The following is a 25,981-nucleotide window of genomic DNA, read 5'->3' as shown; positions in this document are numbered from 1 at the left end:
CTACCTCAAGTTCAGCCAAGAGTATGTAAACAACTGAGACTATTATTGATATAAATAATAACCCAGCTTTCATAAGAACTGAATATACATATTTTCAAGGAGTGTTTATATTTCATAAATCACATTGAACTACGATTTCACATTTCTCTGTCTCTAGCAAGACCCTTTGAGGAAAAGGACTTTGTCCTGTTTTGTTCAAATTATACCCCACATTACTGCACTTGATTACTCACATCTTCAAAGGTTAACCAGCTGATATTCACGTTTTCATCCTCACTGCCAGTAACTGCATTCAACATCTAAAAACTTCATTTCCTTCAAGGAAGCTTCTCTGATATCCCAGACTGATAAGGATTTGCCTTTGTATGTACCTTTCTCAATATTCATTGTAATCTTCTGAAATCACTCATTTGCTCCCTGGCAGCCTCCACTAAGACGATAGGGTAAGAGCTGAATGTCATTTGACTCTACTCTCCATCTGGATAGTAACTGAAGCCTGTGGGCACTCTATAAGTGCTTATAAATTAAATATTTCTCCTTACCCTATTCTGTTTTTGATAAGTAAATGTTATTGAGGTATAATTTGTATCTAATAATATTCATTCATTTTGTATGAACAGGTGGGTTACTTTTGACAAATATATACCTGTGTGTACCCATCACCCAAATCAAGATACAGACTATTTCCATTTACCCAGAAAGTTTCTTCATCCCCTTTTATGGTCAGTCCACTACCTCCAGAAACAAAAATCTCCTTACTATAGAATAGTTTTACCTATTCTAAGAGTTCATGTAAATGGAATCACACAATATGTGCTTTTTTTTGTGCTTGGCTTCTTTCACTCAATTAAATGTCTTATGAAATTCATCCATGTTTTCATATATGGAAGTCGTCCCTTTTTATTGTTGGGTAATATCTCATTGTGTGAATATACCATAATTTATTTAACCACTCACCTGCTTTGTGAAAGCAACAAACCTAATCTTTTATATTTACTCAATTATTTACCACTTGGGGGATTTTGCATTCTCTCTTTTTTTGATCTAAATTATATTAGGGAATATTTTCTTTTGGCCTTATGATTATCTTTCAGAATTTCTGGCTGAGTAGTTGGCTGGTGGAAAATTTGCTCAGCTTTCACTTTTCTGAAAATATCTTTATTTCATCTTTGTTTTGAAGAAAATTTTCCTGGATATTGAATTCTTTCTTGGCAGCTTTTTCTTTCAGAACTTTGAAGCTGTCATTTCCTTGTTTTATGGGCTCCATTTTTTCTGATGAAAAGATGAAATAATACTATCTCTTTCCCTTATATGTAATGTGTCTTTTTTCCTCTGGCTGCTTTATTGGATGGTAAGTCCATCTAATATAATTTTAATTTCAGTTATTGTATCTTTTCATTTCTAGATTATCCAGTTGATTCTTTTTCGGGGGGGGGCAGTTATTTCTCTGTTGAAATTCACTATCTGTTCACTCATTAGGTCATAGTTTTTCTTTACTTATTTAGCATATTTTTCTTTAATTTTTTAGCATATTTATAAAAGCGGGTTTTTTTTTAAGTTTATTTATGTATTTTGGGAGAGAGTGAGAGAGAGCGAGAGAGTGCATGAGCGGGAGTAGGGCAGAGAATGAGAGGGAGAATCCCAAGCAGGCTCCATGCTGTCAGCACAGAGCTGGATGCAGGACTCCATATCAGGAACCATGAGATGATGACCTGAGCAGAAATCAAGAGTGGATGCTTAACCGACTGAACCATTCAGGTACCCCTATAAAACCAGTTTTAACCTTTTTATCTGTTAAGTCCATTATCTTGTTAGTCTTGGAGTTCATTTCTATTGTCTGCTTCCCCCCCCCCTTGATTATGGATCACCGTTTCTTTGCATGTCTAAGAAATTGTGTATTAAACACTAGATAGTAGAAGTAATACACCTTAGAGATTCTAGATTTTTCTCTTTTTCTGTGAAGAATGTTGATTGCTATTTTAATGAGGAATTCAGTCATTTTGGACTCATGTAGGGTTTGGTTTAATTGTAAGCCTCAGAAGGTGCTGCCTGATGTAGGTACAGCCCAGATCTCCCTCAGGGACCTACAGAGGACCTCCATATAGAATTCTAAGATAGTTCCTTCTTTTCCAATGCCAAGCTTCATAGATTCCACTGCTTAAACTGCCCCACCCTCTTACCTTGACTTCCTTGGTTCAATGGGACTGATGGGTTCTGTTGGAACTCCTGTGCAGCAATTAAAAAAGTGTCCATTAAGCAGAGATCCAGGGAAATAATGGGACTAGCCTTGTTAACTGTACTTCTTCAAGGGTCACAGTCCTCTCTAGCCTGTTGTTCACTATCTGAAAACAGTTGACTCGTATATCTTGTATAATTTTATAGATGTTTATTGCAGTGGTGATAATCTGATACTAGGTATTCCATTCATGCTGGAAATGAAAGTTCCTCTATTCTATTATTTTTCTTTTTCTTATATCATGCATCTATTACCCTTTAACACTTAAAGTAATTTACTTATTTATCAGACACTCATGGATTATCATCTGCCTTTTGCCCCCACCCTGCCAGAATATAAGGAGATATTTGACAGATATCTCAGATATGTGTCAGTTTTTTTCACCATTTTATTTCAAACACCAAGAACAGTGTCTGGCACATAACTGGTGCTTAATCAATATTTGTTAAATAAGTGAATATATTATCTTAACCCTCTTACAGCTAAGGAGACTTATACTCAAAAATTGAATATATGTATATTTAAAAAATTTCAAATAGCTAGCTAATAGTAAGACTTGTTCTAAAGCTTCTGAGTCAAAACCCTGTGCTCTTCCCACAGCACCATTTTTCTGTTTCTAGAGTAAGACAGATAGAGAACAAGCTTGAGAGAGAAAAGGAACTGGGAGGAAAAATGCACCACTACATTTCCATTAACATCCTAAGAAGATGCTGATTTTTGGCTTTTTTGTTCATTCAATAAAATAGTTCTATATTCTATGTGTAAAACTCTGTACATAATGATGAAGCCTTACTTCTGGGTAAGGATTTTAGAGAATCTGGTTTGGGATTTGTGGTTTTATAATCTCATTTACTTATGCTTTCTTTCTTTTTCTTTCTTTCTTCCTTTCTTTCTTTTCTTTCTTTCTTTCTTTCTTTCTTTCTTTCTTTCTTTCTTAACCAAATGGTGCATCTTTGAATGGGAAATTGAGTCCCAGTCATGGCTCCGCTATCTACCAGCTGTGAAACTTTAGAAAAATATTAACCTTTATAGAGCTATGTCTTTCTTTTTTGCTAAATGGTTCCAGTAACACATGTTTTTCCCACCACTCATCTTAAATATAGGTCAAAACATATAATGAATATTAAAATACTTGGAAAATTATAAATGCTTACACAAATGTTAAATATTATTTGAGCTGCTTAGAATCTGAAGTCAGAAAACTTATATAATGACTATGACTAAAATCACATGTAAATAGCAGTGGTGGTTATCAAAAGAAGTATATTTATTTTGTGTTAAATTGCACTTTATAGTAGGCCTTAATAAATCAAACCAAAAAAATGACTTATGTGCCTAACAAGAATGTTATAATACAAATTTACTTCAAATTTCTTTTAAATATTGCAACTGATTTTTTTTTCTTGGTATAATTAGGGATTCTTTTACCAATATAAAATAAGATACATGGAAATAATTAGAATGAAAATGAAAACATACTTTAAAAAATAATTTAAGGGTTAGGGTAACATTTTCATTTGAGAACTCATATAAAAGATCAGAGGGAGAAGGTATAATTTTGTTTCCAGTTACAAGTCAGTAGGATACAAAGTAAAATTTACCTGATTTAAAAATATTTTACTTATCCAAAGAGAAATGCTTCTTTCTTTTACATATAAACATACTCTTAATCATTTTCTTTATTGATATAAACACTTGTCCTGCCTGATTTAGGAAGTTTTGGATATTTCTATTGTATTCTTCTTCTCTTCCTTGGGGAGTACAGTGAGGAGATGATTATGTGTACAATTTATAAGGAAATGTGGTATTTTAGCCTAAAACTATATAACCAGTAATTGTGAGTTAACAGTACTCATTCTAAAGATCAATTACATAATTCTGGATTTAGTGCAGTTCTTCTCTAAGATCACATATTAAAGTATTAAGATTGAGTTGCAGGGTGTCTGGGTGACTCAGTCGGTTGAGTTTCTGACTCTTGATTTGGGCTCAGGTCATGATCTCATGTTTCCTGGGATCAAGGCCCTCATCGGGCTCTGTGCTGTCTGTGCAGAGTCTGTGTGGGATTCTCTCTCTCTCTTTCCCTCTCTTTGCCTCTGCCCCACTCATGCTCTCATGTTCTGTCTCTCTCAAAATGAATAAATAAACATTAACAAAAAACAAGATTGAGTTGCCTCTTCAGGCTGTTGGAATGAGGATAATTTCTTTGTTGAAAGTGGAGAAAATGGAGGAAAGATTGATACAAGAAGGTAACAGTTGAAATCTACATAACTTGACAAAATAGAAGTTGTCTGGAAGAGGAAGAATTAATATTTTCAGTCTAGTGCAGCAGCTGAGAATCAGGTCAGGCAAACCCATTAAATAAGAGATTCCTGTAGGAATTACATGCACCGGAACTGGTAAAGGGGTTTGTAATTAGCAAATAAGTTATGTGTAAGTAAATGTATGTTTTTAAATTACTTGAAGGCACATACATTAGTTTGTTTCAAATAACTTGAAGATCTATTTAAACATTTAAAACATTTTCTCAAGTATCACTCGTCTACTCCCTGCATGCACGCGTGTGTGCATGTGTGTGTGCGTGTGTGGCTGGGTGTGTAAAGACCTTATTCCACAAAGAATGAAAAGGTACTGTGTAAGCAAGTTGAATTGGGATTTTCTTTTATCTGAGAACAATGAATCAAATGTAAAAATCATTAATGTCTATTCGTAGAACTGTCAAGTCTCACTTGTTATTCTATAATACTGAAATAGAATATAGGATCTCTTTGGGGTGCCTGGGTGGCTCAGTCAGTTAAGCATCGGACTTTGGCTCAGGTCAGGATCTCATGGTTTGTGAGTTCGAACCCAGCATGGGCTCTGTGCTGACAGCTCGGAGCCTGGAGCCTGCCTGCTTCAGATTCTGTGTCTCCCTCTCTCTCTCTGCCCCTCCCATGCTCGTCCTCTGTCTCTGTCTCTCAAAAGTAAATAAACATTGAAAAAAAAGAATATAGAATCTCTTCTCATTGAAGAAATGTGCATTCAAGAACCTTCTGAACTGGCAAGAAATCTTCCTCTTACAGCATTCCCCAAGAAAAGTTTGGTATTCTTGGACTAAGAACAATTCTTAAAATTTTTCAAGACACATGAAAACTCATGACAAGCTCATATGGATTTACAGTGTGCCAGTGGAAGTAATTTTATATTTGGAAATGTTATTTAGTCCCTATTATGTGTTTTTTCCCATGGAAATACATGAAAGTGAATATTAATATTCGGGCAATTCCTTAATGGTTAGATAGCTAGCAATCACACTCTGAAAATTCTAAACAGAAAAAAAGCTCTAAAGAAAGGTATTTATTGTAAATATTTTATTTAAAATATTTCTAAAATATTTATTTATTTTGAGAGAGAGAAAAAGAGGGAGAGCGAGCATGAGTGGGAGAGGGGTAGAGAGAGAGGGAGAGAGAAACAGAATCCCTCTGTGCTCATAGCACAGAGCCTGACAAGGGGCTCAGTCTCATGAATCGTGAGATCAAGAGTCAGATGCTTAACCGACTGAACCACCCAGGCACCCCTAAAAAGTTTTAATGGAAAATGAATAGCTATACTTATTTAGTTTTCACACAAAACATTTTCATGTACATTATTCTAGTGAATCAGCACAGCAGAATGGGATTTTATAGACTCAGTTTGCATACCAAAACTTAAGTTAAATTGTCTGTGATCAAATAAATAGTAAGGGTTGTAGCCAGAAACCACAGACAGGTTTTCTGACTCCAGTAGGTAGGCATTCCAATTTGTTAAACAAACATAAACAAAAACACAATGCTAACCATAAACATGTTCTTTAAGATCCTTCTTTCAAGTGGTGGACATTTTGGTCAAGTGAAAAAATTAATAAGTATGGAGAAATTTTATTTAACTATTAAAGAAATGAAAGATGTTTATAAAAAGAATCATATGAAATTTCTACAGTTAAAAAATACCTGAAATGAAAAATAATCTGGGTGTGCTACATACAAGGCACATTTCATCATTTTTTGAAAACCAGTAATATAGAGAATATCTTAAAACCAGGAAGAGAAAAAAGATACATTGCATACAGGGGAACAAAAGTAAGAATGATCATGGAATTTAACATAAACCAGAGGCTGTGGAATAACATCTTTAATGATGTAATGAAGGAAAAAAGAAAATTGTCAGCCTAGAATTCTATATCTAGTGAAAATGTCCTTATGAAAACAACATAAAAGCATTTCAACACAATCAAAAGCTGAGATGAGGTGTCAATCTTCTTCAGGCTGAAGGAAATGATACCAGGTGGGAACTTGGACCTACAGAAAGGAATGAAGAACCTCAAAGATGTAAATATGTGAATAAATAATACTTTTTTTCTTTACATGGCTTTTTAAAAATAAGATTGGTTACATTAAAAAATAAGGTGGTATTATAGGTGAAGATATATGAAAATAATACCACAAAGGACAAGAGGAAAGAAACAGAAAGATATTGCACATGGAGTGGTACAATATTAGATAGTAGATTGCGAAAACTTAAAAGGTTGAATGTTGTAATCTCTTGAGTAATCATCTAAAAAACAAAACAGTGATGTGGAGTTAATAATCTAATGGAAGATAAAATGAAATACTGAAAATAATTAATTGAAAATAGAAGAAAGAAGGAACAAAGGAAAATAGGGACATTGGCCAATAAATGCACTAAAAGGTGCTCTTCATTCTTAGGCATCAGGAGAACGTAAATTAATGCCACAATGACATACCAGCACACATCCACTAGAATGGCTGAAATTTAGGGGAAAAATGCCAAAACAAATGTTTAAGTGGTGTGGTACAACTGTGACTCATTCATTGCTGATCTAAGTATAAATTTTTACAACCACTTTGGAGAAGTCTATGGCAGTCTTTACAAAGCTAAATAAAACCTAATATGACCACCTCAAAGTATTTACCCAAAACATGTGCACTAAATGACTCATTTGAAAATATTGATAGCAGTTTATTCACAATAGCCAAACTGGAAACAACTCAAATGTCCATCATTAGGGAAATGGGTAAATATTTTCTGGTATATTCATACAATGAAATAATACTCAGCAATAAAAACAGCAAGCTATTGATACATGCAAAAACACAGATGAATCTGAACACATTACAGCGAACTGAAGAGGCCAGACTCAAAGTTCTGTTTTCCATGATTCCACTTAAATATAACTCTACAGCAAGCAAAACTAGAGTGACAGGAAGCATATCAGTTTTGTCCTGGGGCTGAGAAAGGGGAGGTCAGGAATTGACTGCAAAAGGGCAGGAGGGAACCTGGTGGTGTGATGTATGTATTCCATAACCAGATTTGAGTAGTATTACATGAATGCCTACATTTGTCAAAATTCATCATGCTATACACATAAGATGGGTACATTTTGTTGATATAAAAAATGAAAAATAAAGTTTATTTAAAAAAAGAAAAAAGAATAGTGCAGCAGAATAAGTTTTATAATTAAAGTGTATGTAAATTAATATTTTTGAGGGAGAGAGAGCAGGGGAGGGCAGGAAGAGAGGGGGGCAGAGGATCTGAAGTGGCCTCTGGGCTGACAGCAGAGAGCCTTATGAGGGATTCAATCTCATGAACTGTAAAATCATGGCCTGAGCTGAAGTTGGACGCTTAACCAACTAAGCCATCCAGCCACCCCTATATTAGTTAATATTGCCTATTTGTTATTTGAATCTCAAACTGCCAGTCTGGAAGAAGTCCACATTTATCCGAGGTAGTCAGTACCTTTAACTTTCTCTTCTCCTAGCAGTCCTTCGCCAAAATACAAGTTAATGAATATCTCTCCGAGTTTCATGTCTGTTACAAATAAAGTCACAAATTTCCCAAAATGTCTTGAATAGTGAGAGTTACATTGTGAGACGTGAAGAATTTGTAGTTACAATTGCTCGAGCTTTTTAGACTACTTGCAATGCACAGAGAGAAGGCAATAAAAAGTGCTCCAATTTTGCTTCTTGAGCTAAGTTCAGAAGCTGATCAAGTTGATCAGCTTTATGGTATACAGTAAGTATCATCATTGTTTGGCAGCTGAATTTGAAATAGGACAGATGTCATGAGTCAGGTATCAAGAGGCTTCCCACATTTAGTATGAAAGTAAATTAAACACACACGCGCGTGCACACACACAGACACACACACACGCACACCATTTGGTTTGCATGTGACTCTCTAAAAGTAAACATAGTTTGTTGTTGTTGACAACAGAAAAATACCAAAGGACCTGTTTGTCTGAAACTATTTCTTATTTCTGCCCTGTGGTTTTGATTATAGGCCACTGAGTCTCATCATTCCACTTCCTTCCTGTCATCTGTACCAACAGGAAACATGGAAAGTAAAGAAAGGACTCAATTCATGCTTGACAACAATAAAAATGTTTAACTGATCATTCAAACTTCTCTCATCAGCACCAAATAAGCTATTAGATTTGTGATCAAAACGTGAAACTTAATCATTAGAAATTTATTTTGTTCCCTTCACAGATACTAAGTAAGAGGTACCAAAGAACCAGAGGTCAGTTCACTGAAATCCATCTTTTCCTTTCTCAAGTAACTGTGCAACTGTCTGATCCCTAAAATAGGTAGTTGATTTTAATCTTGAAGGACTCTGCCACTTTTACAATGCTTTCACTACAGGAAATTATGATGCAGAGTAGAAGAAACGTAATCAAAAGTAATGCTATCTTATTGAGCGTCCAAAAATATTTTCCAACATGCACATGATGCAAATTTACTTAATCAATTACATTATCTAAACAAATTTTATTTAGCCCTTCAAAATATATGTAGATAGATAATTTGAATATTTGAAATGATCCATGACATTGGAATCAATTAAAAATAAGTTGATACTGATTACATTTTTTTTTATTTTTTATTTTTTTTTCTTTTTTATTTATTTATTTTTACTCTTTATTTATATATATTTTTTTATATGAAGTTTATTGACAAATTGGTTTCCATACAACACCCAGTGCTCATCCCAAAAGGTGCCCTCCTCAATACCCATCACCCACCCGCCCCTCCCTCCCACCCCCCATCAACCCTCAGTTTGTTCTCAGTTTTTAACAGTCTCTTATGCTTTGGCTCTCTCCCACTCTAACCTCTTTTTTTTTTTTTTCCTTCCCCTCCCCCATGGGTTCCTGTTAAGTTTCTCAGGATCCACATAAGAGTGAAACCATATGGTATCTGTCTTTCTCTGTATGGCTTATTTCACTTAGCATCACACTCTCCAGTTCCATCCACGTTGCTACAAAAGGCCATATTTCATTTTTTCTCATTGCCACGTAGTATTCCATTGTGTATATAAACCACAATTTCTTTATCCATTCATCAGTTGATGGACATTTAGGCTCTTTCCATAATTTGGCTATTGTTGAGAGTGCTGCTATGAACATTGGGGTACAAGTGCCCCTATGCATCAGTACTCCTGTATCCCTTGGGTAGATTCCTAGCAGTGCTATTGCTGGGTCATAGGGTAGGTCTATTTTTAATTTTCTGAGGAACCTCCACACTGCTTTCCAGAGCGGCTGCACCAATTTGCATTCCCACCAACAGTGCAAGAGGGTTCCCGTTTCTCCACATCCTCTCCAGCATCTATAGTCTCCTGATTTGTTCATTTTGGCCACTCTGACTGGCGTGAGGTGATACCTGAGTGTGGTTTTGATTTGTATTTCCCTGATAAGGAGCGACGCTGAACATCTTTTCATGTGCCTGTTGGCCATCTGGATGTCTTCTTTAGAGAAGTGTCTATTCATGTTTTCTGCCCATTTCTTCACTGGGTTATTTGTTTTTCGGGTGTGGAGTTTGGTGAGCTCTTTATAGATTTTAGATACTAGACCTTTGTCCGATATGTCATTTGCAAATATCTTTTCCCATTCCGTTGGTTGCCTTTTAGTTTTGTTGGTTGTTTCCTTTGCTGTGCAGAAGCTTTTTATCTTCATAAGGTCCCAGTAATTCACTTTTGCTTTTAATTCCCTTGCCTTTGGGGATGTGTCGAGGAAGAGATTGCTACGGCTGAGGTCAGAGAGGTCTTTTCCTGCTTTCTCCTCTAAGGTTCTGATGGTTTCCTGTCTCACATTTAGGTCCTTTATCCATTTTGAGTTTATTTTTGTAAATGGTGTGAGAAAGTGGTCTAGTTTCAACCTTCTGCATGTTGCTGTCCAGTTCTCCCAGCACCATTTGTTAAAGAGGCTGTCTTTTTTCCATTGGATGTTCTTTCCTGCTTTGTCAAAGATGAGTTGGCCATATGTTTGTGGGTCTAGTTCTGGGGTTTCTATTCTATTCCATTGGTCTGTGTGTCTGTTTTTGTGCCAATACCATGCTGTCTTGATGATGACAGCTTTGTAGTAGAGGCTGAAGTCTGGGATTGTGATGCCTCCTGCTTTGGTCTTCTTCTTCAAAATTCCTTTGGCTATTCGGGGCCTTTTGTGGTTCCATATGAATTTTAGGATTGCTTGTTCTAGTTTCGAGAAGAATGCTGGTGCAATTTTGATTGGGATTGCATTGAATGTGTAGATAGCTTTGGGTAGTATTGACATTTTGACAATATTTATTTTTCCAATCCATGAGCAGGGAATGTCTTTCCATTTCTTTAAATCTTCTTCAATTACCTTCATAAGCTTTCTATGGTTTTCAGCATACAGATCCTTTACATCTTTGGTTAGATTTATGCCTAGGTATTTTATGCTTCTTGGTGCAATTGTGAATGGGATCAGTTTCTTTATTTGTCTTTCTGTTGCTTCATTGTTAGTGTATAAGAATGCAACTGATTTCTGTACATTGATTTTGTATCCTGCAACTTTGCTGAATTCATGTATCAGTTCTAGCAGACTTTTGGTGGAGTCTATCGGATTTTCCATGTATAATATCATGTCATCTGCAAAAAGTGAAAGCTTGACTTCATCTTTGCCAATTTTGATGCCTTTGATTTCCTTTTGTTGTCTGATTGCTGATGCTAGCACTTCCAGCACTATGTTAAACAACAACGGTGAGAGTGGGCATCCCTGTCGTGTTCCTGATCTCAGGGAAAAAGCTCTCAGTTTTTCCCCGTTGAGGATGATGTTAGCTGTGGGCTTTTCATAAATGGCTTTTATGATCTTTAAGTATGTTCCTTCTATCCCGACTTTCTCAAGGGTTTTTATTAAGAAAGGGTGCTGGATTTTGTCAAAGGCCTTTTCTGCATCGATTGACAGGATCATATGGTTCTTCTCTTTTTTTTTGTTAATGTGATGTATCACGTTGATTGATTTGCGAATGTTGAACCAGCCCTGCATCCCAGGAATGAATCCCACTTGATCATGGTGAATAATTCTTTTTATATGCTGTTGAATTCGATTTGCTAGTATCTTATTGAGAATTTTGGCATCCATATTCATCAGGGATATTGGCCTGTAGTTCTCTTTTTTTACTGGGTCTCTGTCTGGTTTAGGAATCAAAGTAATACTGGCTTCATAGAATGAGTCTGGAAGTTTTCCTTCCCTTTCTATTTCTTGGAATAGCTTGAGAAGGATAGGTATTATCTCTGCTTTAAACGTCTGGTAGAACTCCCCTGGGAAGCCATCTGGTCCTGGACTCTTATTTGTTGGGAGATTTTTGATAACCGATTCAATTTCTTCGCTGGTTATGGGTCTGTTCAAGCTTTCTATTTCCTCCTGATTGAGTTTTGGAAGAGTGTGGGTGTTCAGGAATTTGTCCATTTCTTCCAGGTTGTCCAATTTGTTGGCATATAATTTTTCATAGTATTCCCTGATAATTGTTTGTATCTCTGAGGGATTGGTTGTAATAATTCCATTTTCATTCATGATTTTATCTATTTGGGTCATCTCCCTTTTCTTTTTGAGAAGCCTGGCTAGAGGTTTGTCAATTTTGTTTATTTTTTCAAAAAACCAACTCTTGGTTTCGTTGATCTGCTCTACAGTTTTTTTAGATTCTATATTGTTTATTTCTGCTCTGATCTTTATTATTTCTCTTCTTCTGCTGGGTTTAGGCTGCCTTTGCTGTTCTGCTTCTATTTCCTTTAGGTGTGCTGTTAGATTTTGTATTTGGGATTTTTCTTGTTTCTTGAGATAGGCCTGGATTGCAATGTATTTTCCTCTCAGGACTGCCTTCGCTGCGTCCCAAAGCGTTTGGATTGTTGTATTTTCATTTTCGTTTGTTTCCATATATTTTTTGATTTCTTCTCTAATTGCCTGGTTGACCCACTCATTCGTTAGTAGGGTGTTCTTTAACCTCCACGCTTTTGGAGGTTTTCCAGACTTTTTCCTGTGGTTGATTTCAAGCTTCATAGCATTGTGGTCTGAAAGTATGCATGGTATAATTTCAATTCTTGTAAACTTATGAAGGGCTGTTTTGTGACCCAGTATATGATCTATCTTGGAGAATGTTCCATGTGCACTCGAGAAGAAAGTATATTCTGTTGCTTTGGGATGCAGAGTTCTAAATATATCTGTCAAGTCCATCTGATCCAGTGTCTCATTCAGGGCCCTTGTTTCTTTATTGACCGTGTGTCTAGATGATCTATCCATTTCTGTAAGTGGGGTGTTAAAGTCCCCAGCAATTACCACATTCTTATCAATAAGGTTGCTTCTGTTTATGAGTAATTGTTTTATATATTTGGGGGCTCTGGTATTCGGCGCATAGACATTTATAATTGTTAGCTCTTCCTGATGGATAGACCCTGTAACTATTATATAATGTCCTTCTTCATCTCTTGTTACAGCCTTTAATTTAAAGTCTAGTTTGTCTGATATAAGTATGGCTACTCCAGCTTTCTTCTGGCTTCCAGTAGCATGATAAATAGTTCTCCATCCCCTCACTCTGAATCTAAAGGTGTCCTCAGGTCTAAAATGAGTCTCTTGTAGACAGCAAATAGATGGGTCTTGTTTTTTTATCCATTCTGATACCCTATGTCTTTTGGTTGGCGCATTTAATCCATTTACATTCAGTGTTATTATAGAAAGATACGGGTTTAGAGTCATTGTGATGTCTGTATGTTTTATGCTTGTAGTGATGTCTCTGGTACTTTGTCTCACAGGGTCCCCCTTAGGATCTCTTGTAGGGCTGGTTTAGTGGTGACAAATTCCTTCAGTTTTTGTTTGTTTGGGAAGACCTTTATCTCTCCTTCTATTCTAAATGACAGACTTGCTGGATAAAGGATTCTCGGCTGCATATTTTTGCTGTCTAGCACCCTGAAAATCTCGTGCCAATTCTTTCTGGCCTGCCAAGTTTCAAAAGAGAGATCAGTCACGAGTCTTATAGGTCTCCCTTTATATGTGAGGGCACGTTTACCCCTTGCTGCTTTCAGAATTTTCTCTTTATCCTTGTATTTTGCCAGTTTCACTATGATATGTCGTGCAGAAGATCGATTCAAGTTACGTCTGAAGGGAGTTCTCTGTGCCTCTTGGATTTCAATGCCTTTTTCCTTCCCCAGTTCAGGGAAGTTCTCAGCTATTATTTCTTCAAGTACCCCTTCAGCACCTTTCCCTCTCTCTTCCTCCTCTGGGATACCAATTATGCGTATATTATTTCTTTTTAGTGTATCACTTAGTTCTCTAATTTTCCCCTCATACTCCTGGATTTTTTTATCTCTCTTTTTCTCAGCTTCCTCTTTTTCCATAACTTTATCTTCTAGTTCACCTATTCTCTCCTCTGCCTCTTCCATCCGAGCCGTGGTGGTTTGCATTTTGTTTTCCGTTTCCTTTAAAGCGTTTTTCAGCTCCTCGTGACTGTTCCTTAGTCCCCTGATGTCTGTAGCAAGAGATTCTCTGCTGTCCTGTATGCTGTTTTCCAGCCCAGCGATTAATTTTATGACTATTATTCTAAATTCACTTTCTGTTATATTATTTAAATCCTTTTTGATCAGCTCATTAGCTGTTGTTATTTCCTGGAGATTCTTCTGAGGGGAATTCTTCCGCTTGGTCATTTTGGATAGTCCCTGGTGTGGTGAGGGCCTGCAGGGCACTTCCCCTGTGCTGTGGTGTATAACTGGAGTTGGTGGGCGGGGCCGCAGTCCGACCTGATGTCTGCCCCCAGCCCACCGCTGGGGCCACAGTCAGACTGGTGTGTGCCTTCTCTTCCCCTCTCCTAGGGGCGGGATTCACTGTGGGGTGGCGTGGCCCGTCTGGGCTACTTGCACACTGCCAGGCTTGTGATGCTGGGGATCTGGCGTATTAGCTGGGGTGGGAAGGCAAGGTGCACGGCGGCAGGGGGGGCAGGCTTAGCTCGCTTCTCCTTAGGTGATCCACTTCAGGAGGGGCCCTGTGCAGCCGGAGGGAGTCAGATCGCTGCCGGAGGTTTGGCTCCGCAGAAGCACAGAGTTGGGTGTTCGCGCGGAACGAGCAATTTCCCTGGCCGGAGCCGGTTCCCTTTGGGATTTTGGCTGGGGGATGGGCGGGGGAGATGGCGCTGGCTAGCGCCTTTGTTCCCCGCCAAACTGAGCTCTGTCGTCCGGGGGCTCCGCAGCTCACCCTCCCTTTGTCCTCCAGCCTTCCCGCTTTCCGAGCAGAGCTGTTAACTTATGACCTCCCAGACGCTAAGTCGCGCTTGCTGTCGGAACACAGTCCGTCAGGCCCCTCCGCTTTTGCAAGCCGGACTCGGGGGCTCTGCTTCGCCGGCGAGCCACCCCTCCGCCCCGGCTCCCTCCCGCCAGTCCGTGGAGCGCGCACCGCCTCGCTGCCCTTCCTACCCTCTTCCGTGGGCCTCTCGTCTGCACTTGGGTCCGGTGACTCTGTTCTGCTAATCCTCTGGCGGTTTTCTGGGTTATTTAGGCAGGTGTAGGTGGAATCTAAGTGATCAGCAGGACGCGCGGTGAGCCCAGCGTCCTCCTACGCCGCCATCTTCCATTTTTTTTTTTTTTAATTTTATTTTTGGGACAGAGAGAGACAGAGCATGAACGGGGGAGGGGCAGAGAGAGAGGGAGACACAGAATCGGAAACAGGCTCCAGGCTCTGAGCCATCAGCCCAGAGCCTGACGCGGGGCTCGAACTCACGGACCGCGAGATCGTGACCTGGCTGAAGTCGGACGCTTAACCGACTGCGCCACCCAGGCGCCCCGATACTGATTACATTTTAAGAAAACATTAGCATATTGTTAAGTTGTAGTAATTTCCATTAATGCCATTGAATTATTGAAGATTATAAGAAATATAGGCGTGTTACTTTTGTTTATATTTCAGAACATATTTCTATACCATTGAGTAAATAATAATCTTATATTTCTTTGTGGTAATCAGGAAAAATGCAGAGTACTCTTCTATTTATGCTGATTTAATTGCCATATTTACATATTTCCTTTTGAATGTCTCATACATCTGTTCTTAATGTTTCTATGAAAATTATATTAAAACCACAAAGTCAAGGTTTTGATGAGTAGCTCAGAAGCAACCCAAATACAATATAAACATTAGAATATAATGCTTCTCATGGCTAGTGATGGGCAGGACCATTTTTCATAGAGACTGCAGAGCCAAAGAAGCCAAAAATTAGAAATATGTCAGCCTCTAAGTTTAAGATTTTTTTTAATAGATAAATGTTTCCAAATGTGCAAGTCTACCCAAAGTTACTTTGATTTTATTCTATTCCTATTCTAAAAATAAAAGTTTCCAAAGATAGATTAATACTTTCTTGTGAAAATTCTAACTTATCTCAGGAACTGTAAGGTCAAAAATACTGTTTAAAGATATGGGGTGGTAGTGATGATCTTGCATGTGAGAAACATGAAAACATAAAGATATCTAATGAATTATTCAAAGAACATATAATAAACAATATGTTAGAAATTGAGAAAATGTATTTCACCATATTTTGAATGTAGACTAATTCAGATCCAAGTTTCCATCTGGTATCAAAATAACTTTAAGATACCTTAAACAAAGGAATTAAGTAAGCTATAAATCAGAAATTATAGATAGTGTTGACTGTTTAATCAGGAATATGCATTTGTCATTTATCTTTCTGCAGTGGCTCAAGTATATGTCCCAAATGGACACTAAAATGTTACCCTTTAACCTCTTTGGCCTTTGTCTTCATATCACTAATATGTAGCAACTCAACTAGTCAGGCACAATGGACTCAAATATCATTATTCTATTATCCTGAGATATATGATCTAAATATAAAATAATGAGCCAGATGACATCTCAATGTCACTTTCAGTTATAAGATTCTTGGTCATTATCATTGATTTTATTTCATTTCCATATTGAGACCAAATAATAAGGAATATAAGCACCAAATGGACAATTTACTATTCAATAGGAATGGTATCACTTCCCAGTCCTCTCTCTGACATTCCTCTCCTGCAGTAAGTTAAATCAAGTATGAGAAGGTAAAAGGGGAAGAAAATTCATTATTTGCCATTCTGACTCCCTCTCTTTTCCTATTTAATATAAACAGTATTAGGTAATGGGAACTTTTTAAAAAAATACATAAAGAGGTTGTAGTTGTATAAAAGGGTTCCACCATTTGGGAGAACACTTTGGCTTAATAACAAATATCTCCAAAACATTATATTGAAGGGGGAAAAAGTGGCAGGGAGATACACTTGGTCTGATACTATTTTTATGATTGGAAAACATTTGAAATTACATCTTTTTTCCTGAGTACATAAGAATAAGAATAAAAACATGCATATAACAATAAAGATGAAATCAGAAGTGTTCATACTGGGGGAAGGAGAAGAGAGAATAGTATTCAGAGACAGATGAACACAGAAATATTTGATTATATTGGTAATATTTAATTTTACACCAAGTCTAGGTCTTGGGGTGTGTATTATAGTACCCTTTTGGCTTCTGACATTTCTGAAATATTCCATAATGAGAAAGTTTAAAGAAAGCAAGATTATTCAGCTTGAGGCTAAAAAAGTGATTTATTTTTTATGTGGAGCATGAGAACCTGCTGTTTCCTGCTTTCATAAACAGAATTGGAAATTTAGGTTCAATATAAGGAACTTTCCCAGGTTAATGAATTTTTCAATATTGCCATGGGTTGCAAAGAAAGGTTTCTGTGGCTCCTTCTGAACATGTTGATAATGAGGCTGGGCTTTTATCTCATATCTCATATCTCATATCTCAGGAGCTTGGGTGGCCTTGGCTTAAAGTGGACTCATCACTTCCTTACTACCATCTGACTTTTCAGTTCTTACTATAGATGATAATAGTTTAAGATGAGGAAGGAGAAGAGGAAGGAATGAACATTTATGAGCACACATATCAGAGATTAAAGCCCCCAGAGCAGGCCAAATAATAAACAACACAGAGAAGTAGACCCTCCTTTCATTTTTGTCCTTTATGATTAGAAACAATTTCTAAGGAAACCAGACATATATTCAGTTCCTTTCATTCAATGTCTTAAATCAATTTTTTTTTATCTGCATAGGAAGTCTTCTGGGAAAGTACCTTTAAAATATCTCCAAATATTTAGCCAAATGATAGAGTCAGTTAGAAAGACGTTGATCTTCCACTGTTCCATTTCTATGTCCAGCTGAGATGGTTGCAGACTGTGTATGTCATTACCTCTTTACTGGGATGAAATTTAACTTGATCCTGCATCTGGAAATGGGACTTAGATTAGACTACTTACATCATGGTATTTCTGGACAAGGGATGATATTTGCAGGCTCCATTTTCTAGCTACAGAAAGAACAAACATTTCTTTGATACCATTTATTAGTTGTTAGTGTTCAAATTTATGCTTTGGTGTGAGATTCTTGAAATACTGCCACTTCTGCTCCATGTGTAGGAATTAATCTGCGTGTTTATATAGATGGGGTGAAATCTGGTTTATTTCTTTCTTCCTGGATATTTCTTTCCTAGGGCTTCTAGGGAAGCTTCTAGTTAGGGACAAGAGGAATCATGAATCTAAGGTTTTTTACATCGATCTCTTATATAGACACACTGCCCAGAAAAATCACTTTTGTCAACTTTGATCAGGAAACCATTTAAAATACATGACTACCAGGAGTTTTTTCTATTTTGTTCACTGCTATGTTCTTGGTGCCTAGAATACTGCCTGGCACAGAGTTGGTGCTCAGAACATGTTTGTTGACTGAGTGAATGGATTACAAAAACAATCGTGTTTTCGTGCATGAATTCTTCCTAAAGATTCCGAGGTTTTCTTATTTACATAAATGTTAGGATTTTTATATGTTTTTATTCCCACTACATGTAGCAAAAGTACTTTTGACCTCTCAATAATAAAGTGTTTATAGAATAAGTGTTTAACCTAAATATTATGTGGTGAAAGTATTATTTTTTTAATGTTGGTGGAATTTGGAGTATTCAGGATTGCTTGTCATATAATTCCAGTTATTCCTACAATAGGACAAATTTCCATTTAAATGTTTATTGTACACACACACACACACACACACGTATGCTAGGGAGGAAAATAACATATACATACAGAATGTTTACTCATCTATAAAACCCAGCTAACAATTTCCGATCTGGCTCACTCCAAAGGCTGTGGTAAGAATCAAGTGTGGTAAGAATCATATTCTAAAACTTTTGGAAAATGTAAAATATCAAGTCTAGGCACTGCAACATGCATTCTTTATTTAATTTCATGGGGAAGGAGATGCAAAAAATTGACCCATTTCAATTATAAGTCAAGAAATAACAAGCTTAATTTTTGACACCCAATTGAATTTAGCAAAAAGCAGAGCTTAATCATATTGTCAAACCAATTCCACAGGTTGAAATAATGATCTCCACAAACTAATTGTGTCAACGTTCAGAAAAAGTCTATATGTTCTGAAGACTATGCATTCAAGTATTATCCATTTTACTAATATATAGGGATTTCCCCACAAGGCGTTGTCATCACAGAGAAATTAAATTTATGGTTGGCACACCCCTCAACTGTAAATATTTTGCCTGGCTCATTAGGACATATATCATAATATATGTCTCTATTTCTGACTAGAAAATATGAACATAATAATTCTATTCAGTAAAGCTGGAATTTGATCTAGCCTGTGTTAATTTTACTCAAGACACACACATAAATTTTTATTTGCAGGAGGGTTATTTAAAATAACAAATTTTTAAAATCAGTACTTTGTTATTTAAATATCAGATTTACAGCCAGAAAGTTGGATTTTGGTTAGTTGTGCTTATCTGTGCTGAATTATAGCAAATAGAATCATAGTAAAATATTAGCATTAAAATATTAGGGTTTTAACTATTTATTTATTTTGTCAAAATAACATATTTTGAAGAGCACCTATCATCCTACTAGCTAATGCTTGATTATTTGTTAGTGGAAAATTCTGTATAACCTGTATTTTTGTATTTGCATTTTAAGGCAATAAAACTTGATTGCATATAACTCAGACTATGAAACTCCACTAAATATTCTCATTAATATGTCCTCATATTTTGGATGGAATAATTTGGATAATTCTAAAACTATCCCAGGTGCTGTTAACATTTGTTGAGCATGGGAACTACAGACTTCTCCAAGCACAAGACAAGAGAAATTCACTTTAAAAAATTTTTCTTCTCTTTCCTTACTCAGCCTTAACTAAGAATATAGTAGCAAGACAAGGATTTTTTTCAGTGTCTAGTGATTTAATTCAATTTTAATGTTTCAGAACCATATGTAACAATTTCCCTTCAAATTAGTATAAATTGGCAAATGTATGAAAATTTCTACATGCTTTGGGTTTTTTTTTCTCTTTCAGAACACAGTATTTCACAGCAGTTGAGTTCTTGGAACTGTGAAAAGTATATAATTCTTTTTAAAACAGTAAAAACAGAAGATTGTGTATACAAAAGGTTCTACTAAACCCATTAAAAATAGCACTACCTTTTTCTCAGAACTAATAAGCAAATAAAACTAGCTGAGATTACAATTACTGGATGTAGTCTTGGCAGATTTGAAGACAAATATTTTCCCAAAAGCATAGAAATAAGCATACCCAAATGTTTTCTTTCCAACAAAAAAAGAATGAAAAAACAAAGCTACATTCTGTAAACCTAAGTGTACAACGAATAGACTAGATTAATGTGTATTTCAGAAAATAATCTTGAAATAATTTTTTTATTATTCAGAAAAATTCACTTCCATAAGTTAAATTTATTTATATCCTTTTTTATTTATTAAACATTAAAAGACTTCGCATTAACATTACCACAAATATTTGGCCAAGCATGCCAGATGCTGATTACAGGCCTATGACAAAAAATTTGGCATATTTCCAATCAGATGCCTCTACTGTATTCCAAAACAGAGCATTTAAAAATGCAGTGCTTCTCTGCTGAAGGATGTTAAATCCCCAACTGTGCATATTTGAAAGAATGTAATCTACTCATTGTAGCTAAACCATTAGAGCAGGACATTAACATGAAATTGAAAAGCAAGGGATGTCTCTGGGTGATGTGGCAGCATTAAAGACCAGAGAGCCTATAGCTGCACACATACAAACTCAAGTACAACTCACAGACTGCATAATAACAGCTAACAGTTTTGAGCACTTACTCTGTCTAGGCAAGGTGTTTCATGTAGACTAGCTCATTTAGTCCTCACAATCCTATAAACCAGGAACTATTCTTATCACTATGTTAGAGATAAAAAAAATGTGGCACACTAGATGTCCCATTTTATGTCCAAAGTCTTAAAGGCATGCATCTCACATTACATACGTGTTCTGATATAAAGACTAAAGATTCCAACCAGACTATCACTCAGGATGTAGCCAGTCAAGTATGATGTCACAAAGTGGACTGAGTGGCCTCTGTCATACCACCCCTTTTGTCTTTTGCTTAATCATCACTGTGCCTAGAGTTGGCATTTATCATATATCTACTTTTACCTTCAATAAACAAAGCCCATGATGTCAAAGTTGGTTCCAGCAACAGAGTATCTAAGCAGGAATAGAAAGGCTGCTCATGGCACTGTTCTGTCTCCCTGAGGTTACTTTCTCCTTAAGGTTTCTGGCAGTTAGGTGCTACTTCCTTCACTGTGGGCTCAGGTTTTTACTCTACTTTTCACACCATAGTTCAAGTGTGGACAGTGGATTTATAACAAGTTTTAATACCAGCCACCACTTATGGAGCTCTACTCAAATTATCTGCATTTGTACTGTGCACTGGGCTCATTTAATCCCAAATGAGAGTTATTATTTTCTTTTTTTTTAGATAAGAAAAAAGAGGCCCAACAAGATTAATGAAGTTGCCCAAGGTTACTGAGCTTAGAAGTGGTAGAACTAGGTATAAACTCAGCTTTCTTTTAATTCGATGACTACATCCTTAATTTTTACACTTGAACCTCTTCTTCCCCAACTTCCCAAGGAATTATACCCTAACACAAGTTTACTCAAAATTATATTTTAAAGTGTTCTATATGCCAAATACTGTACTAGGATTTTATGTGCTAAGAATATACCAATATGACACTTTTTAAGTAGTTTAGAGTTTGTCGGGGAAGAAGCACATAAAACAAGTACTTAAAAATGTCAAATGTTCTGATAGGTTAGGGCCAGGTAACTATCCCAATGTAGGAAGAGCTGATAGATGATGCGTTCACCCAGGTAACGTGGAGGAAGCTGGAGGAGAGAGGAATATCTTAGGTAGACCATAGACATAAAGGACCTTAGGGAGAGAGCATGACATATATATTTTTTAGCATATTCCACCATTTACTCATGTTACCAAAAATAGTTTAATCTGATTAAAAAATGGGCAGAGGACCCAAATCGACATTTTGCCAAAGAAGACATACAAATGCCAAACAGACACAGGAGAAGATCCTCAACATTGCTAATCATTCAGAGAAATGCAAATCAAAACCACAGTGAAATATTTTCTTATACCAGTTAGAATGGGTAAAATCAAAATGACAAGAAATAACAAGTGTTGGTGAGGATGTGGAGAGAACAGAACCCTTGTGTACTGTTGGTGGGAATGTGAATTTTATAGCCACTGTAAAATTTTGTGGAAATTTTTTCCCCATTGTTTTGTGGAAAACAGTATTGAGGATCCTGAAAAAATTAAAAATAGTGGGGCATCTGGATGGCTCAGTCTGTTCAGTGTCCAATTTTGACTCAGGTCATGATCTCGCAGTCCGTGTGTTCAAGCCCCACCTCGGGCTCTGTGCTAACAGCTCAGAGTCTGGAGCCTGCCTCAGATTCTCTCTCCCCGTCTTTGTCTCTGCCCCTCCCCCACTCTGTCTCTGTCTCTCTCTGTCTCTGTCTCTCTCTCTGTCCCAAAAATAAACATTTAAAAAATTTTTAAAAATTAAAAATAGGAATATGGTATGATCCAATAATTCCACTACTGATATTTACCCAAAGAATACAAAAACAATAATTTGAAAAGATACATGCACCCCCATGTTTATTTCAGCATTATTTACAATAGCCAAGACACAGAAGCAAACTAAGAGTCTATCAATACATGAATGGAAAAGGAAAATGTGGTATATAGAGAATGGAGCATCATGCAGATATATAAAGAAAGGTATCATACCATTTGAGACAACAGGTATTATGCTAAGTGAAGTAAGTCAGACTAAGAAAGACAAATACCATATGGTTCCACTCATAAGTGAAATCTAAAAAAAAAAAAGAATAAACAGCAGAATCAGACCTACAAATACAGGGGACCAACTGATGGTTGCCAGAGGGAGGAGGAAGGGGCATTGGGCAAACTGAGTGAAGGGGAGAGGGAAGTATAGGTTTTCAGCTATGGAATAAGTTAAGTCATGGAAATAAAAGGCAGAGTGAATGGAATACTGTCAATGACATTGGGATAGCAATGTAGTAAGACAGATGGTAGCTACACTTGTGAATATAACATAATGTATAAACTTGTCAAATCACTAAGTTTTACGCCTAAAACTAATATGACATTATATGTCATCTATAATCAAAAAATAAGCACGTATAGCATTTTTCTTCTTATGACTTTAGCTCATTCCCACACCACCGAAGGAGAAAAAAATCCCAAAACAATTTTAACTGACCACATTCACAGAAAATGACCTCATAATATACTACAAGACACAAGGAGGTATCATGTACTCTGTGTCCAAATATTTCTCCTCTATTCCTCGTACAAGGTGAGCCACCATCATTGAATATGCTGTGAACCAAATCAAAGCATAACTTCAACATATGTCAGGTCTCACTAGAAATGGTAAGTATAGTAGAAATTGGACTTTTTCTAGCAATATTTTTCTTTAAATAATGAATATGTCCAGAATTGGATCACATAATGAGAGGGATAGTATAGTGAGCAAAATCTAACAGGTAAGAAGAGGACAGATCATGTAAGACCATGGAAATCATGATAAGGATATATCTTCTTTTTAAAAAAATCCATAGAAGAACACATTTCGCAACCTCCTGACATGATGCACTGAGGTCACTTTTGTGTTGTTTCTGCCAAAAATGTATAAGTTGAATTTATGAGGAAACATCAGACAAAGACAAATTGGGAAATATCCTACAAAGAAAGTGACATATACTCTTCTGAAATATCAAGATTACAAGAGTCAAAAAAGAGTAAGGAACTGTACCACACTGAAGGAGATCAAAGACACAGCACAACTAAATGTAAATTGTGATTCTGGATTGGATCCTGGATCCACACCTATGGGGCTTATATAAAAGAGTGTGCTTTTTTTAGGAAACAGCATGAAAGTATTTAGGGGCAAATTGTCATTATTTCTGTAATTCTCAAACAAATCAGAAAAATTACACACACATACACATACATACACAGAAAACAAATGTGATAAAACATTAATTTGGGGAATCTGAATGATCCCCAAAGGAGCTGAGTGAAGGGGAATTCTTTGTATTTCTTTTGTGAATTTTCTTAAATCTGAAGCTATTTATTTCAACCTAAATTGAGACCATCTTTAACACCACTTTTCTGGAGTGTGTGTGTGTGTGTGTGTGTGTGTGTGTGTGTGTATTTTTGCAACCTAAATTGAAAGAAAACTGGAGGCACAGATTACATTTTCCTTTCTATCTAAGGCCTAGTATTTCAGGTTTAGTTTTCTCTTTGTGGATTTCATTCCCTGCTGGGTACTCTCAACACAAAATGACTTCAGTCCATCTCCCTTCCACAGAACTGAGTTGTCCTTGAAGGTTTTCACAAGATAAACAAATCAAAATGCAATCAAATAACCCCAATATCCATGCAAGACATACAATAGATTCACATTTTGCATTGGAGCTAAAATTGAACTTGAATACGTTATAGTCAAAATCATCCTAGAACAACCTTTAACTATCCCATTAAGTAGGGGATCATTGATTTGTAGAGTCATTCTTATGCACAGTAAATTTTGACAACCACTGAGCTGAACAAAAGGAACAAAATAAAAATTTACATATAAATGTCTGAGCATTCAGATAACTCTGCTCTTAAGATTATCAAAACCTGAGCAGTCTGCGGTGGGGAAGGGGGTAAAAGAACAATTTTAAGTGGTTCTGCTTGCTGTGGAGTTTATTCCATTTGGTTTAATGTTAAGCCTCTAAAAGTATAATACATGCAAATAGATTTGTTTGTTGTCAGGATTAAACAGGAGTAGAACAAATAAATTGTCCTTCCAACCATGAGGGAGGAACTGGTATCACAGTAGGCCTTTCACCATTAGCAATTAGAAAACTAGAAAAAAAAATAGGAGAAGTCACTGCCTTTAAACATTGCAAAAAAGGCAGCAGAAAACTGTGGTCCCTGAAGAAGAGCAAAAATGAGCCGTGCAACTGTACCAGATTTCTGCCTGGTGTCACTTTCTAGACTGTGGTTCAGGGACAGGGATCCCAAACAGAGTACAGAAGTCTCTCTGAGCTGAGGAAACAGGTGAGAATTCAGAGCCAGTAAGATAGCTGGAATTTGTATGGCAAGGTTCTGGAGGGAAGTGAACTGTGCAGGGAAGGAGTTCCAGAAATCTGCCTAGGGATCCCCTTGAATCTTTGGCTGAATAGTAAGCAGTGTATATGCAGGTAGAATTCTGAGGTGAGACAAAGTATAAAACTATGAAAGAAAACCTACTGAAGAGCTGAGAATTGAACTCCCACAGCTAGACAAAGAAGGAAGACATTGGTGTTCTGTCCTGCCAATATGAAAGGGCCTTATGAACAATACAGATTCAACAGAGACCAGAGCTATGCTTTGGGAGTAGGGCAAGACTAGTCCTAGAGAAAAGGTGACCTTTGATCTACCCTAACAGTAGGGCTTGAAAGAATCAAACTCTACTGCAAGCAATTTGACTACCTATGGGAACAAAACAACACTCTATTAAGGGAGTCAGTAACATCCAGATAGTCAACAATGAAGCATCTATAATGTCCAGTGTGGGGTCCCTGGGTAGCTCAGTCAGTTAAGTGTCTGACTTTGGCTCAGGTCATGATCTCACAGTGTGTGAGTTCTAGCCCCGTGTCAGGCTCTGTGCTGACAGCTCGGAGCCTAGAGCCAACTTCAGATTCTGTGTCTCCTTCCCTCACTCTGCCCGCCCCCCTTCCCCCCCATGCTCTGTCTCTCTCTCTCTCTCTCAAATATAAATAAAACCATTAAAAACAATATTTGTAATGCCCAGTGTATATTAAAAAAATACCAAACATCAAATGTAGGAAAATGTGGCACATAATCAAAATAATAATTATTTAATAAAAACAGACCCAGAAATAACAGATAATGAAATTAGTAGACCATGCCTTTATGAAAGCTATTATAAAAATACTCAAGGA

Source organism: Lynx rufus, unplaced genomic scaffold (genome assembly GCF_022079265.1).
Source record: "Lynx rufus isolate CCGP_SWC_20201006 ecotype Redwood Valley unplaced genomic scaffold, mLynRuf1.p SCAF_6, whole genome shotgun sequence".
NCBI classification, from domain to species: domain Eukaryota; kingdom Metazoa; phylum Chordata; class Mammalia; order Carnivora; family Felidae; genus Lynx; species Lynx rufus.
This window is presented reverse-complemented; position numbering follows the sequence as displayed.